This window comes from Diorhabda carinulata, chromosome 1 (genome assembly GCF_026250575.1).
Source record: "Diorhabda carinulata isolate Delta chromosome 1, icDioCari1.1, whole genome shotgun sequence".
NCBI lineage: Eukaryota > Metazoa > Arthropoda > Insecta > Coleoptera > Chrysomelidae > Diorhabda > Diorhabda carinulata.
The window spans coordinates 25,316,951-25,333,974 of record NC_079460.1 but is presented as its reverse complement, the minus strand read 5'-3'; the positions used below and the strand labels follow the sequence as shown (position 1 = coordinate 25,333,974).

The 17,024-nt window shown below is 29.9% G+C and overlaps 1 protein-coding gene across 1 annotated transcript in view; it reads right to left on the bottom strand.

The window, feature by feature from the left end:
- Positions 1–17,024, bottom strand: part of LOC130895265 (protein trapped in endoderm-1) — a 54,884-nt gene that overhangs the window by 30,019 nt on the left and 7,841 nt on the right. The gene's annotated exons all lie outside the window — the stretch shown is intronic.

Genomic DNA, 17,024 nt, shown 5'->3' with positions numbered 1-17,024 from the left:
ATATTAGCTGTAAAAATAATTTATAGGACTTTTTAATGGACGATTATGAAAAATTATTGCTGGAATGGCAAAACAGTTTGATTATTCTCAGACAATATTCGATTTAAATAAAAACAAATAGATCTCAGTTTATTTCTAATCTATAATTTCAGAAGGTAGCCAGCAATATTTAACAAGCATTCAAAAGTGTTTTAATGAAGAGATTAAAAGTAATCGGATGTTTTTCGTCTTGTACTATTTTTTTCGGTTGCGTTTTCTCAAGTCTTAACCAGATGTGATATTATAAATGTGTATGTTTGATTTACATTCTGATGCCTGTAATTGATTTACTTTTTCTACACAAAACATGACGGCAATAAGAATTTCTGGGAATATCAGGGCATTATAAAACTACACTTCAATTAAATCCTAAAAACTGTCACATATTATTTATCTATCATGAAAATGTTGAGTTGATGCTCTGGCTATTAAATAAAGTTAGTGACGCTGTAAAATATTTTATTTTAAAATCACACATATTATCCCTCTTCTATCCTTACAATGCTATATGCGAATATTCCGTTATGCTAGAAGTCTTTTTTATCAGCTCCTTCAGTACTCGTACCTTTTCACCTTTCACAGCTTTAACCTTAAGAAATAGATAGAAATCACACGGCGCAACATTCGGCGAATAGTCAAGCACGAGGATGCTAGACAAAATGAAATGAACCCAATTTACCACATATTTTTTGCATGTTAAAACTTTCGAACGTATTCTTCATCGGTTCCAGCAAACTTAAAAATACTTAATCTATTGAATCAAATTATCGATTTTTTCTATACTACATCCTGGAACTACTCAAAGCAGAAGCACGCGAAAAACATTCACTGCTATACACTTGTTTCGATGAATCACAAGTGTCAATTGCAATAAAATTTTACAATAAATCGTTGCTCTACGGTTATACTTGACGTTTATTAACTATCATGTTAATTTGTTTACAACAGTGCACTTCCTCCATAGAACGATCAGTCTCGTTATTTAATAGCCAAATCTAGTATAGTATAGATTGGTATTCATATTTTATTCAAAACAATTAGGATTTTAATCATTTGTGTATATTTAATTAACCGTGCTAATGAAAATTATATATTTATAGATGATAATGTGAGGGAGGAAGCTTAATGTTTTTGATTTTGAAGATTTTAGATCATCAATTAATCTGATCTTTACTTAGTTAAATCGATCAATTGAGATTCTTGTTTGGTGTCATATTTTTTCATTCAGTACTTAGTTAGATTTTTATGTTATTTCAATCCTCCCTTTTCATAAGTTTTCTCTAAATATCTGAAATAGAGATTTTTGTGCTTTTTAGATTATAGTATCATATATCATTAAAAATGTAATTATATGTGAAAAGATCAAAAGAGGTCGACCAAAATAGTACAATCGACTATTAAAAACAATCCAATTAAATTTCAGGAAAAAAATATTTCGCTGAAGCCATCACATGTACGATTTTAATCAAAATAATATTCGTTTCAAATTTTCTGTTTAATGTTTGATGAATACGGCTCATTAATTAACCGTTAATTACAGACTAATGTAATTTATTCTAAAAAATCCTTTTTCTCTTATACTCAATTTTATTGAGATCAAAAGAAAATTGACCCATTTAAAATAATTACGAACGATTACTATGGCAGAATGAAAAATGAATTTTTACGTATATAAATAAAGTACACTACTAAGAGTTCTGTAGGGCAGTAGAACATTTTTATTCATAATACCGATCTAAAGAGTATATAGAGTATAATCAAATAATAAAACAGATATTGGGTTGATTTTAAGTTTTAATAAATTATATATAACACTTTCTCGTTTTCTCTACTATTTATGCGAATTGATATTGAATAATTTTGCCTTTCTACTGTTGTCACCATGTTATTTTTCTTATTATAGTTTATATTCTTCTTCTCATTTTTTTGCCGTCTCTAGAGCATTGGAAATGTATTTATTATCCATTTACCCATTTCTTCCTCTCATGTGCTAATATCATCATTTGATTTATTGTCTGTTGCCTTTGTTTTCCAATATGGTATTGTCCCATGTTTTTCTTGGTCCGTCCCTTTCGCCTTATTTTTTATTAATCTATTTTGTTCCATTCTTGTTAAATATCCTAACCAGTTTATTAATTTTTTCACTGTTCCTTATATTTTTATTATTATTCTATCATTACTAGTTTTCTTTCTATTTTCCTTAGATGGGTATTTCATCTGAATTGCGTTTACTATCTATTTTATTGTTAGTTACCCACGTTTCACTTCCATGCGTCAATGTTGGAATTATTGTATAGTATACGCTCAGTTTTACTTTTTTTATTATAACTCTCTTACTGAATACTGTTTTATTCAATGCATAATATATGTTTGTTGCTTTTTTATACTGTTTGTAAGCTCCACTTCTATTTTGCCGTCATCTGTTATTACTATACCAAGATATTCAAAAGTTGTGATTTGTTTTATTTGTTCTTTTTTGCTATTAGTCTGATTGTGTTTCCATTTTTCTTGTTTATTATCATTGTTATTCGTTTGTCTAAATTAATTTATACAGTTTTTCTATCTCTTCGATCCAAATCTTTGTCATATTTACGATGTTGTCTGCATATAATAAGCCTTCTAAGTTTATTAGGGCGTTGAGGCATCCTATGTTCGTTTGTAGGGGTCTCGTTTAGTATGTCATCCATTGTTAGTATTAACTATAGTGGGCTTAGACTGTCCCCTTATTTTTTCCCTTTTTTTTTCATAAAGCCTTCTGGTCTTTGTCCTTTCAGTTCTACTTTTCCTTGCACTCTTTTATATACACTTCTTGTGATAGTTAGTATTTTCTTGATATTTCTAATTTTTTTCAATATCTTACACACGTTGTTTCTTTGGATTGAGTCGAATGCTGTTCTCAGGTCTATGAACGTTAAATGCGGTTTTTCTCCTTTTTCGTAACGTCTTTCTATTATATTTCTTAGTACGAGAATATTATCTATTGTTTGTCTCCCTTTTCTGTATGCTGCCTGTTCTTATTCCAATTTCTTGTCTACTTCTTGTCTTAGTCTTCCTCATAGTATCCTAGTGTACATCCTATAGAACACTGATGTTGGGCATATTGGTCTCTAGTTTTCGCAATTTGTTTGTTTTCCTTTCTTGTTTATTGGAACTAGCAAATTCTGTTCCCATTCTTGTGGTTTGTTTCTGACCTCCAATCTTCCTTTTCTGCTGTCTCATATAAAATATTTTGTAGTTTTTCTATATATCTTCTAAATTCCAGTTTCAAGATTCTTCTTTTAAATCTCTATATTTTATATTCCTCTGATATTCCTCTTGATGTCAATTCCATTTACAATTCATGTACTTTTTCAGTTAGTGAAGTTATGTCCCATGCTCCTAATTATATTGTTTTCTTTCTATTTTTCTTCTTACATACGTTGTTTTGATTCTTATGTTTTTCTGTTATTGTTCCTTTAGTTTGATTATTTTGGTGTTGATCATTATTTTCTTTTGATATGTTTCTGCTGTTGTTTGAGTAAATATTGCCGCCCTTCCCGCTATTTATTTTCTTTTCAATTATTATCAAATCTACTTTTAGGTAGATACCTAATATTGTTTTTTCTAAGGTTATAGTTAAATTTAATACTACTAATCAAGTTTATATTACTATGATTATCTTTACTATTATCTAAAAACCTGCTATTACTTATTACGAGTATACTATTTTTATCACTTGTACTAACTTTCTAATATTAATATTACTTAATGTTGATATCCGTTTCTTGTCCTGTGTTATCTTCATGTTTCTCTTTGGTGAATTTTCCTAGTTTTTTTAATGTGGTATGTGATGATTTTTTCTGAAGCGAAACCTTACTATCATCCCATTCCCAGCACGTTCAATTTCCTATCAACTTCTCGTGACCAATTTTCGTTTTTTCGACCTTGTTCTTCTCCTTTGTACTTTCTGTAATTTATTATTTTACGAAAGAGTATACACGGTGTACACAGACCCGTTTTATATCAATTTAGATATTGCCGTTGTGCAAGGTAGATTTTCATCAATCCCAAATGTGAAATATTGGAAAAACTGAATATTAAGTGTTATATAAAGCTAATACTTTTAAATTCTAGTCGCAATGGAGTATAACTATTGTATCCTAAAAAATATCAATAGGAACATATGCTCAACTAATCATTTTGAGTTGAAATTTGGGATTTATAGATTTCATATCAAATTATTATTGTTACCGAACTAAATATACCAAAGCCTAAAAAGTATACTCCCGTCTTATTTATATAATAAAAACAGTCTTTAAATTCGGTAATTGCCAACACATTTAAGTGTTGAGTAATAAATAAAATGAATAGGGATTATAAATGTATTAGTTTTAGTAGTTCGTTGACCTAAAAACAGCTGGCAGTGTGATATTAAGATTCTACTCTATTCTACTTAAACTTGTAATTTTACTTTTTTATTGGATATTGAAAAAGACAGCTGCATATTCTGTCTCTTGAAATTAATGTTCACTACATGACGGTAGCCTTATTCAATTTAGTGATATGAAAGATGAGAAATGTATAAAGGAACAATTATTTTCAATTACTACTATTTTTAGGGGTCTTAACCAAAAATACTACCCTGAATAATTGCGGAAGTCTAAACTTTCTGAGAAAGTGGTGGAATTTATAGATTTTAATTTAAAAGCAGACTCATTTTAGCACCATACATAACGCCAATCATCCACCCCATATAGTCATTGCCAAAAATTTTAATTGGGGGAACGAGTGACAACTCCTTGAATTCTCTACACCATCACCATTTTTGAGAAAATTTAGCAATAGATGTGTAGGAATACATTAATTGTAATTTAGAAATCTAAAAATAAATTCATGAAATTAAAATCATCGATTGTGTTAACTAGATGATTAATGGAATTACTCTAATCACGACACATCAACTAATTTTATCAAGTTAAAGTAATTAGTAGAGTTTTTGATGCAGAACAAAAAATATAAATAACAAAATTTACTATTACTAACGATGGTCACGCTGTATATTTTGAGATACCACGAAACTAAACGAGATAGAACTGATAACATTGCATTTTTTAATTTCACGATCCTAAAGCTTCAATTGCAATGGAGTCTCTGCTATCATAGAATAAGTAGTACGAATAATACGATATGCCATAGAAATATCAAGAAAACATGTGTGAGACATGATGTGGTGATGAAAGTCCTCCTCGAGGAACTGTGTTTCGCTGTTATAGTGAATTTAGAAGAGGACGAATATCAATCACCTGGTGAAAAAGCTCTGTTGTTCAGTTACTATTGGAAACTTGCGAGAGAGTGAGATGTATGATAGAATAAGGATCCAAGATACCCCTATCAAGCGATTGAGGCAACTCTTTTTAAATTCACAACATTGAATTCAATTTAAAATAAATATTTCCATGTGAAGAAATCGTTGCCACATACTCTTAATTATTTCCAAAAGTAACAGTAAGTAAGAATTGCGCTGGAAAGTTAGGAGTATTAAATAATTGTGGGCATCGCATTCTTTCTAAGATAGTGAGGGGTCTTGTGACATACATACAATTTTATGATATTCCTACCCACCAGGTGAACCGTGTGTAGATTCACCACACCAACAATGGCGAAAACGTACAGTACAATACAGGATTAGTATAAGCGATAGGAAAAAATAACATATAATATAATAGAATCATTTCTTTGCTTTCCCTAGTTTCATGATTTTTTTTACTTTTATATTGAACAATTGCGTCATTCACACAAATTGTTCATTTTTGTAATATAGTATTATTTGAAAATCCGTGCTTAGTTTAAATTTTAATTCATGTATGGCTCGATATAATTTTTTTTATATTCAATACTAAGATAAACATAGCCCTTAGAATACCTCAAATTCCTTTTTGTCTATTTCGCACAAATCTTCATGCAATACAAAATTTTGTGACTGCAAGGGGATCCTTTTGATTGATTAGAAGAAATCAAATACAACTGACATATTGCTGTGACTTAATAAGAGAGCAGCAAAATGAGTTGATGTGTACTCTTGCTTCATGACAATGCTTCAGTCCACACTGCTTCACATTCCAAGGTTACTTGTCCACGAATGTGGTTCACAGAGATTAAATATCCACTATATAACCCTGATCTGGCCCTGTCCGACTATTTTTTGCTTGGAGGGTAAAAGCGGATTTAAGGGGTAAAAGATTTAACAGCGACGTTGACTCCAAAAGATGCATCATATTTTTATAGTAGCATAGAAGCATAAGTTAGACCTTCAGAAAAGTGTGTGCAAATAAAGTGAGAATATATTAGAATATAATTACATTTTACAGTACTACTTATATCATAATTAGATGCAAATTTCTTGGTTGTACGGACTTATCTGTCGGTCACATTTTTTGTTACAATAATTAACATTACAAATTCAAATTTTATAAAAAATAAATCGAACTAATTACTCAATGAAATAACGGATAATATTGGAACGACATATATACCAGAGGCCCTTGGGGTGGACTATTTCCAATATTTCTAGACCTCAGTTTAAATGGCTTATTTACGCCAGTCGCAAGTAAAAGTTTTTTGGAATAGAGGTATTACCGTTCATTTTTCTCAAATCTTTTCTTTATCTTTCAATAAGAGTCATAAAAAATATGGTAAATAATTCTATGAAAAACAAAGTAAAAAGGTCAAATATAATTTAAACCGATCGCTTTCAAATGACTGCTCTTGATTAGTAATCCCCTTAAAGCATATTTCTATTTTCGGGAAGAATGAATCGAATAGTACTTTTGGTAAATAAGGTGGATTAAGTAATCAAGATTTTTAGTTACCAAAATCTCACGAATCAAAAGCGAATTATGACAGGGCGCATTATCATGATAAAGAAAAAAGCCAGTCATCAGACTACACTATCACCATAAATCACTATGGCGTGAGATTCTTTTTTGCGACTGGAAATAAAACTTAATGATAATGCGTTGTTGATGAAAGTAACTCCAAATACAATCTCTCAAAGTGGGTGTAGTAGCAAACTGATACGCCAGAGCAGCACATTACATTACTTAGAAGTACTTAGAAGCACCCAATTTCAAATAACTTTCTTTAAAAGAAGTGAATCTTCTCAATAATTCAACGTAGTATTATTCAGTCAAAGTATAACCTTTTGAAGCATTTTCATAGTGCGCAACTTCTTAATCAAATATTGTCTTTCCTACGTCCCGATTTTGACGAGTTTTTTTGCGGCCTTGATTCAGAATCACAAGATGGAAGCCAAACTTGATGCAAATTCATATATGTAATTTTTCGGCCATATGTTTCTATAACAAAATAAGACGAACGTCTATACCCCATAGAAATCGCTCGTTTTGAAATGTTGATCTTGATTACTTTGATAATTCCAAATAATTTTATTGAGACTATTTGTTGTTTATGTGACTGGTTAATGACGAAATTAAGAGCTATTGATATATACAAGAAAATTTATCAAAATATTTTGATGAAGACTGAAATAGCTCGAAACGAAAAATTTTTAACTGAAATTTCAAACTGATTTTTTATCAAAGGAGACCTGAAGTCAAGACAATATATCACGAAAAATATATAAAAATGTCGATTAAATTATTTCATAATATATCAGTACCTGGCTTTAAATTGTCGACTTTATTGCCAGTTCAGCTGTAAATCATTGAAAATGATGATGAAAGTTGCATCGATGAATTATAAATACATAAAAAAATACTAAACTCAAGAATATATATGCTTATAAAAAAATAGAATTTATTATTTATGTAATCAACATAGGAATATTATGCCTAAGGGACATTTTATAAAAAGCAGATGTATAGATGTTGTTAGGTCGATAAACAGGTAAGCTTTCGTTCATCGCAGACAACTAGGATTTTTAACATGACACAACTGGGTTTCAGTTTTATATAACTTTTTTTGATGTAGGTAAATAAAATGCCAACTAATATAGAATTTTTATTGATTTCCTATCTTGCGGATTGTACTAGAAATTTTATCTTTCTACACATTGTATTAGTTTTTTCACAGTCGTCGACCAATAATTTGAGCTGCCCAAGCAAAAAAAAACCAAATAGAAAGCTTTGAAACAAGAAACAAATTGAAATCATCAAATATTTAATTAAGTAAATTTTTGTTTAAGGTCCATACTAGTTTCTTGAAGGAAGTCTAGTATACTAGCGAGGTACTGTTTTAAGAGCCCATTGCTTCTTTTAATTTACACTAAAACCAATTATAACAAATGAAACAACTAATTTTCATTTAAGTAACATAAACCTATCCTTCTCAACGTATCACTATCACTATTTTCTTGTATTATTCGCAGCGTGGATTTCATATCACAACATAAATAGTAAAATCAGAAGTTGTTGAAATGGGTTTTTAATTGTTTCACTTTGAACTGGGAAAATTTGCTATTAAGTTAATCCTTTGAATTGATGCAGATTTGATTATTTTCTCCCAGTTCCTTGTTTTTTGAATAAAAATTCAGTGTACATGCTTATAAGAAATTTCGACTCTTTCGACAATTTGAAAGCCTCTCGGATTATTGAAACTCATTTATAGCCCCTCAACTTGTATCTAGAATTGAGTTTATAAACATTCTTCCCAACTTACGTGTGTGCACTTTAAAAGGAGCCGAAAATTAAAACATATCTATGGATTTTGATATATTAATACTTAATAGAGTAATAGTCGATAACATAATTAAATTTGCGATTCCAAAACATCCTGTTTGTGAATCATCACCAAACTCTTCGATAATTCTCATAAATAAAATTTCCTAACATATAAGGGGATATGAACCCTATGCAGAAGTGAAAGTGGTGTTTTTAAATGCCATTAGTCTCTACCCTCCATGTGCACCCGGCTATATAATTATTTTCCCTTCGTAGAATCAATTGTACTATTGAAATTTTCAATAATACCATTTTAATTCACAATTTCCTTGCTTTATATATTGTGTTGGGAAAGTGATATTTTTACATATATCTTCACTGAAATTTCTAACTGTGACATATATATATATATATATATATATATATATATATATATATATATATATATATATATATATATATATATATATATATATATATATACAGGGTGAGTCGGGGGGAGCGCACCAAACTCTAGGAGTGTATGATACACGTGAAAATAATGTAAAAAAACTCATATGTTCTTATCCGATTTCCGATTGTTTTCAAGTTATGGAATAATTAAAAATGTTCATCTAGCTTTCCACTTATATCTAAATTTTAACATTATCAAAGTATGTCATATTCGAGGCTCAAAGGCATTTGATAATTCTGACGTTTTGATGAACTGTCAGTGAACAGTAACTGAACGTTTAATTTCGAATTTATGTGATTGTTAGTGTTGCAAAATGCCAGATAGGTATTTATTAGAGTTTTTAACAAATTGTGCGAGACTGGTAAGCTTCCCAGTGCTAACATATCATCTGAACGCGCTGCTCGACAAAATTTGGTAGAAGTAAAAAATATTCTGCATCTAGTAGAAGCATATGCAACTACTAGCTCACGTAGAATTGCCACTCAATTGGGAATTCCACAAAAAAGGGCGATAAACACACTCCACGAACAAGGCTTATATCCTTATCACGTACAGAGAGTACAGCACCTACAACCAGAGGATTACGCTAACCGTATGGAGTTTTGTCGGTAGATAAATAATAATCATCGTGTTGTATCAAGTATACTCTTTCATGTATGGTCGGACGAAAATCCACACGCAACAGTCAAAAGCAATTTTCAACATCGTTATTCTGTAAACGTGTTGTGTGGTATGGTTGACAGTTATTTAATTGGCCCTTTCATTTTGGACATTCGTCTCACAGGAGACAACTACCTAAATTTTTTACAAAATGAATTACAAGACCTACTAGAGAATGTTCCTGTAAATATTAGAATGCAGATGTACTATCAGCACGATGGAGCTCCTGCATATATCGCTCGTCAGATCAAGCAACATTTGGACGAACGTTTTCCAGGGCGTTGGATTGGCCGTGGTGGTCCCATTAATTGGCTTGCAAGATCTCCAGACCTCACACCACTAGATTTTTGTTTATGGGGCTGGATGAGAAATGAAGTCTACAAAATAGAAGTGGGCACACGGGATGCACTAATTAGACGAATTGAGAATACTGTAGCACATATTAAAAAAGAAAATTAATCAATTAGGAGAGCAACAAACGCTCTTCGTAGACGAAGCATAAAATGTTTAGAAGTCAATGGAGGTATTTTTGAACATTTATTGAAAGAACGCTATGATTAAGAAAATTTTTATGTGATAATTATTTGTTAATATGCTATAACTTGAAAACAAATGAAAATCGGATAAGAACATATGAGTTTTTTTTACATTATTTTCACGTGTATCATACACTACTAGAGTTTGGTGCGCTCCTCCCGACTCACCCTGTATATATATATATATATATATATATATATATATATATATATATATATATACATTTAGATGTAATTATATAAATATAATTAATGTAATACTTTTTTATCAATGATTTTTGGATATGCTCTGGTGTAATTGATTATGTTTTAAGTATTTCTGTAAAGTATTTTTGACGTCATTTCAGAACCAATATATTAATTATTGAGACATAATGAGAAGTAACCAATATATTTTGTTAACATGTTATCAGCATTTATTTAAATACAAATAGAAATGTTGCGAAATAACAAATGGTGACTTTAGTTACTTTATACAATGAATTTAGTTTGTTCACTTGTTGAATTAGTGAGTTCATTCAATTTTGTAAAATTGTAATTTATTGTGAATGTAATAAATAAAGTTTTTAAAAACGGTTTTCCGGTATCGAAATATATAATTCGTTCTATCTTTTTATAGAAAGCTAATTAAAAACAAAATTTAAACATAGCAAATAGGACACATGGTGGTGTCACGAATATAAGCTAGAAATACACAAATGATAAAAATTTTCTCATTATGTGGAAATGCCAAAATTGTATTTATTGGGTGTGTCCATATGAAGGTAAATTACCCCAATAAAACGGTCTATAAAGTTCAGTTATTTTAAGACCACGCTTAGACTAGATGAAATGCACGTCAAGATAAAATTAGAAAACATGTATTTGAAAGGAGAGAGGATAATTGAAATTTTTAATTTATTTATGAAAATAAAACTTATACTTATATACATAACATACTGCTAGATATGATTTTCCAATGATTAATACATTAAAAAAATATATATCAAATTACAAATAACAACTTTATTAAGACAAAAATACAATATTAACTAAACAAAAGAACAAAATCTGTGCCAAAAATCTACATTGAAATCATTGCCTAAATCTAAAATACAAGATTATTTTATAAGAGTTCAACAGTTTTCAGGTCCGTAACTCCTTCTTAATATCGAAAAATAATGGAATTGTTTTTCGGGTCCATTTCAATTTCTTCCATTTTGTTTGGTTTCAACTTCCTTCTACCTCTTTTCAGGAAATACAGAATTATTATTACGATGAGTATGATGATTATGATAGCCGAAAGTGAACTAAATATTGTCGTTGTTTTTGAAATTTCTAATTCTTCAATTGGTTTCAGGTTCTTTGCTAGTTTACTGATATCGTCAAGTCAATTTTGGAATTCTGATTATTGATGGTTGAATTATTTCTAAATATTGATCTGACGTGCATTTAGACAAGACTTTTATTGTTTGATTTGGAATAAACAGAATTTCGTTGTTTTTTCTCTGTTCTATTATTGGCTTTTAGAGATTCGCTTCAGTGGTATAGCAATGTGTAGGACAGTGACCATTTAATAATTCTAATGTGCAATTATCTCTTTATCTGATTTCTTGTCGACAGTAATACTCGTCTTCTAATATTGGACATTCTTTTTGGATCAATGTTACTTCTGCAGCTTTTGCCAAGTAGGCTCGTACGGGAATTAACATTTTATGACTTTGTATATCTGGGTATAGGTGGTAAAATTCTGCTATTTCAGATTTTAATATAGTTATGTGGATTGCAAAAATGATTTTGGAATCAACGGTTACTTGTGCGCCTAAAAAGAGATAATAAGTCAAGAATTTTTTCAATTTTGGAATTTGATTATGTGTATAGATTGTATGTAAATATTTTATCATTTTTCTATATCTTCTACTATTTTTGGCCAGTAATATTTTGAACCAAGTGATGCTTTTAATTCATTTATTCCTCTATGTCCCTTTTTAAATATGTGATTGTATTGCATTTTTTGTATTTGTCCTCCCAAAGTGTAACATCCTGTAAAATTACGGTTACAATAAACGTTTCGGGACTTTAAGGTTCACTATAATATAAGGCATATAAGTGTTTGGGATTTATAAATTCCTTAACAAATTGGTATATGTTCTGTTCTAAATTTCTTCTCGATAAAACAACATATAAACGCGTTTTTTTTTTCAAAAAGTTTTTGTTTTGATTTCGTTTACTTTACCGCATGTTCATAATATTTGATTTTTATATGAGTTTAAAGCTTTATTACTGATAGGGAATTTCTAGGGTAGTGTGAATTGTTTCCAAATCAGTTTGTTAGATTTTCATCGGGGGGTTTAATTTGCACATTCGATATTACATTAATCTTCTCATTATCGATTCTTTTATCTTACAAGATATTTTCTAAGTCGTTCAATAGTAAATCTGTAAAATAATTAAATTCAGTTGATTCCTGAGTTATTTCTCCTTGTGGTAGATTTTCAATTTCTCTCTGGATTATATCATCGAGATCGTCAATATTAACATCCAATTATTTAGTCGAGAGCATTAGGTTCATAATTAGGATTTGTTCTTGATAAGCAATCTGCGGCAAGTTAGATTTACCTTTTAAATATTGATTTTATAAATAAACTCTTCTAACCTTAGTCTCCATCTAACTATTCGTGAGTTAGGTTCTTTAAATGAGAACAACTATTGTAATGGTTTATGATCTGTTAAAATAAGAAATTCGCGACCGAATAAATAGGGTCTGAAATATTTGCAACCCAAACAACTGCTAATAATTCCTTTTCTATCGTTGAATAATTAATTTCAGCGTTGTTAACGGTTTTCGACGCGTATGCAATTGGATGTCCGTCTTGGGACAGCACTATTCCGATAGCATATTTTGAAGCGTCGGTTGTTAACTTAAATAACTTAATGAAGTCAAGATATACTAATACTGGTTCTGAGGTTAATAGATTCTTACAAATATTAAAACAATTTACGAATTCTTGAGTGTTTTCAACTTTGTTTTATTTTTTAGGCAATTCGTCATAGGTTTTGTTATTTTAGCAAAATTCTTAATAAAATTTCTATAATATCCCAACACTACATGTCCTAAAAATTCAACTTATTTGCGGAGGAATCCACATTTGTCTAATTCTATCTTTAAACGGGCTTCTCTTCATTTAAAAAATACTTATTGGAAATTTTGGATATGTTCCTGAAGACTTGTGCTGAAAATTATGATGTCATCCATGTACACAATACAAATTTTATTCTATTGAAATTTCGTCCATCGCTTTCTGGAAAATGGACTGTGAATTTTTTTAATCCAAAAGGCAAGCGAAGAAATTCGTAGTGACCATTGTCGTCACTGAAGGCTGTTTTTTCGATTAATTCTGGTGACATATGTATTTGGTGAAATCCGCTGGCTAAATCTAAAGTACTCAAATATTGTGCTCTACCTAGTTTGTCTCAAAAGTAATTAATGTTCGGAACGGGGTATTTGCCTGGAATTGTTTTTTCATTGAGTTTACGATAATCTATTACAAGTTTCCATTTTTGACGTCCAGATGAGTCCATTTTCTTGCTTACTATCCATATTGGTGAGCTCCAAGGTGAATAGGAGGTTCTTATAATTCCTTTATCTAACATATCATTGATTTGGCGTTGAATTTCTTCTTTATGTATGTAGGGGTTTCTATATGATTTTGTGTGGACAGGAATTTCGTCAATAGTTTTTTGAAGTGAAGTTTAGTAATGTTTTTTTCTTTAGAATTCTTCGTAAATAATTCATATCTATTTTTTGTTTTTTATTTAGTTTATTGGTATAGTTTATCACTTATTTTTGCAGTTTCGACTATTGTTCTCCATTTTCCTCTGTCCTGCATCTGTTTGTTCCAGTCAGTCACGTACTCCCAGATTTTCCATATCTTGCAAAATCTGATCTTCCCATGGTACAGTTAAAATATTTAAAGTTACTGAAATTTTTTTATCTGTTTTGTTAGTAATTTTTACTATTGCGTAATCATTTTTTGCTATTGTTAAAGTTTCAGGGATATGTCATTCTCCTAAATGTATTTCCTTAATCAGAATTTCTCCATCTGTTATGCTGACAGGTATAAATTTTAATAATTTTTTGGTTGGCCCTACTGAGAATTCAAATTTGATATCTGTTGGTGCGCTACATTTTATGGGAACGGATGTGTGACTGCCAAATAAGTGTTTATTATAAAGATCTATATTAAAGTTCATTTTGAGCATATCTTCTATACCTAATATGCCGTCGAAATATTCGTGGAAATTATACAATATATAATGAATGCTACCTTTATAATTAAATTCTCTGAGCGCTGGTATTTCTGCTTGATATTTTATTATTCTATTTGTGAATAAAGTCTTTATATCAATGTTGGAGTGATAAATGCATGGCGGATAAAATTTTTCTGCAATTGATGGCCAATTTCGATGTACGGGAGTGGGTTATTTGTTGCTATATTAATTTCTACCATTTTCGTTTCTTGGTTTGAGGGATTTCGTGAAAATTTTGATTTGGTTCGTTGTTTTCTACTGCGTATGTAGAGTTTTCAAAATTATCTGTTCTTCAAATTCGTTTTCAAAATCGTTAGCATATAGCTCTTCCGATACAAAGTTTAGTTTCTGATTGGTATTTTGGAAAAATTGATTATTAAGATTATTATAATTTGATTGGTTTTGATTTAAATTTCTAAGATATATATTTTTATTATCATTATTTCTAGTATTGAAAGTGAAATTTTTGGATGTCGTGGACATCGGTTCAGGTTTTGGCAATCTATTTGCGGGAATTTGATTTGGTCTAAATACATTTCGTTGTGGTCCAAAAACTTGAGCATTTGTTGGGTATCTTCTTGGTTACTGATGCCGTGGTTGAATGTCGATTAGTTGACAGTCAACTCTGATAGTTATTATTATTATTTCGATAATTGTTAAAATTAGTATTTTGATATGGATTATTTCATGGATAATAATTATTATTTTTAATAGGATTTTAAAATTTATTTTGATTATTTCGGACAGGATGGTTTCTAGGTTCACTGATTTCACCTTCCGTAATTCTTGTATTCGTCTACATAAGCTATTGCGTCTTCTAATGAATTTAGTTTTTAAGATGCATGTTGTTTCTTAGGACGCCAGTACATCCTGCTAAAAATGTATTTAATGCAATTTTGATACAACAAAATTATCTTAATAAAATCTGTACGAAAATTATAGTCTAAAGCTAAAATACAAGTATATATAATAAAATAAATGCTGAGTTTACAATTGATTATTTTGTAAAAGTTCAACCGTTTTCAGGTCCTACTATCTTCTGTGTGACTACATTGAACGTGTAAAATTAATCACGGTTCATAAATTTATTTGTTAAAATCTGTTCCAAAAAATAAACAATTTATTCAAAGGCTTGCAACATACAACTTAAATTGATATATAGTTGAACGGAAACGTTCTATATGAATATCTGAGATAAATTCAATTAAACAGATAGGTGTTCTAAAAATGTGATGCACGGTGAACGGAACTGAAAGAGTTCTATTGCTCAATGTAAACTGAAAAACGATGTCTACTGTACCGAAGGTCGCACCTCATAATACTTTATTTGTTTTCTGTCCAGTTAATATTCCGAAAGAAGAATTAGTTCAATATAAAAACGTTAATAGACAATATCAATAGCTTAATAGTAAATTGCATGGGCAAAATATGTATAAATCATCAAAAAATTTGTTTAATAATGTTGTATGTCAAGTATAAGAAAAAAGTGGTTTATGAATTGAATCATTGATGTTTGGTTGGTCTAATTTACACCAGTTTACAAACGTAAAATAGCTGGCAAAATATATAATTCTGATCTCAAAGGTAGTAACTATTTGGAAAATTTATTAAGTACATGATAAGCAATACTGTAGACGTTGCAATGAAAGGAACCGTTATTGGTTGGTCATTTTGAACTCCAGATCTTAGCTCTTTTGACAAATGCTTATAGAATTTTATGAAAAAATGCGTATTATGTGGAAATTATGGATTAAAACTATTTTTGAAGACAAAAATTTTCCTAATAGAATGTTGGCAATTGTCATTTTGAACATTTTCAAAATCACTTTATATTAGTTGAAGAATTTCCCAACCAACTTATATTTACATGAAACAAACTCTCTTACTAGATAACCTACTCGTATATTTTTGATAATAGGGATTATATGTTCAGCTCTAAATCTTTATTGAATAATATTCAACTGATATTAGTAACTTAAAAAAATTAATTTCTAGCACATTGTTTTTTATAGAGAAATAATTACGTTATAGTCTAAGATCCCACCGCTTAATCTTGCAAGTATCTGTTTTTTTTAATGGATTAGGGAAAGGTTGCCTAGTAAAAATTAGCCGCAATTACCTGTAATTAATTTTAGTGTCATTAATATACTAATATGACTTGCAGCTTTATGTTTTTTCAGTCAATCTTACAGCATTTGAAAGCAAATGATGTCACAAATCAAAATAAAAATGGTTGCCAACTCTCAGTCGGCCGCAGCATTAGGGTTGCCAAGTGTATGTTGCCACAGGTATGTTATTGTTAATTAACTGCATTCACCGGTTTTTTTCAAATTTCTACGCAAGATTAAAGTTTTATATACATTAACTATGAAAATTCATGGTTGCAAG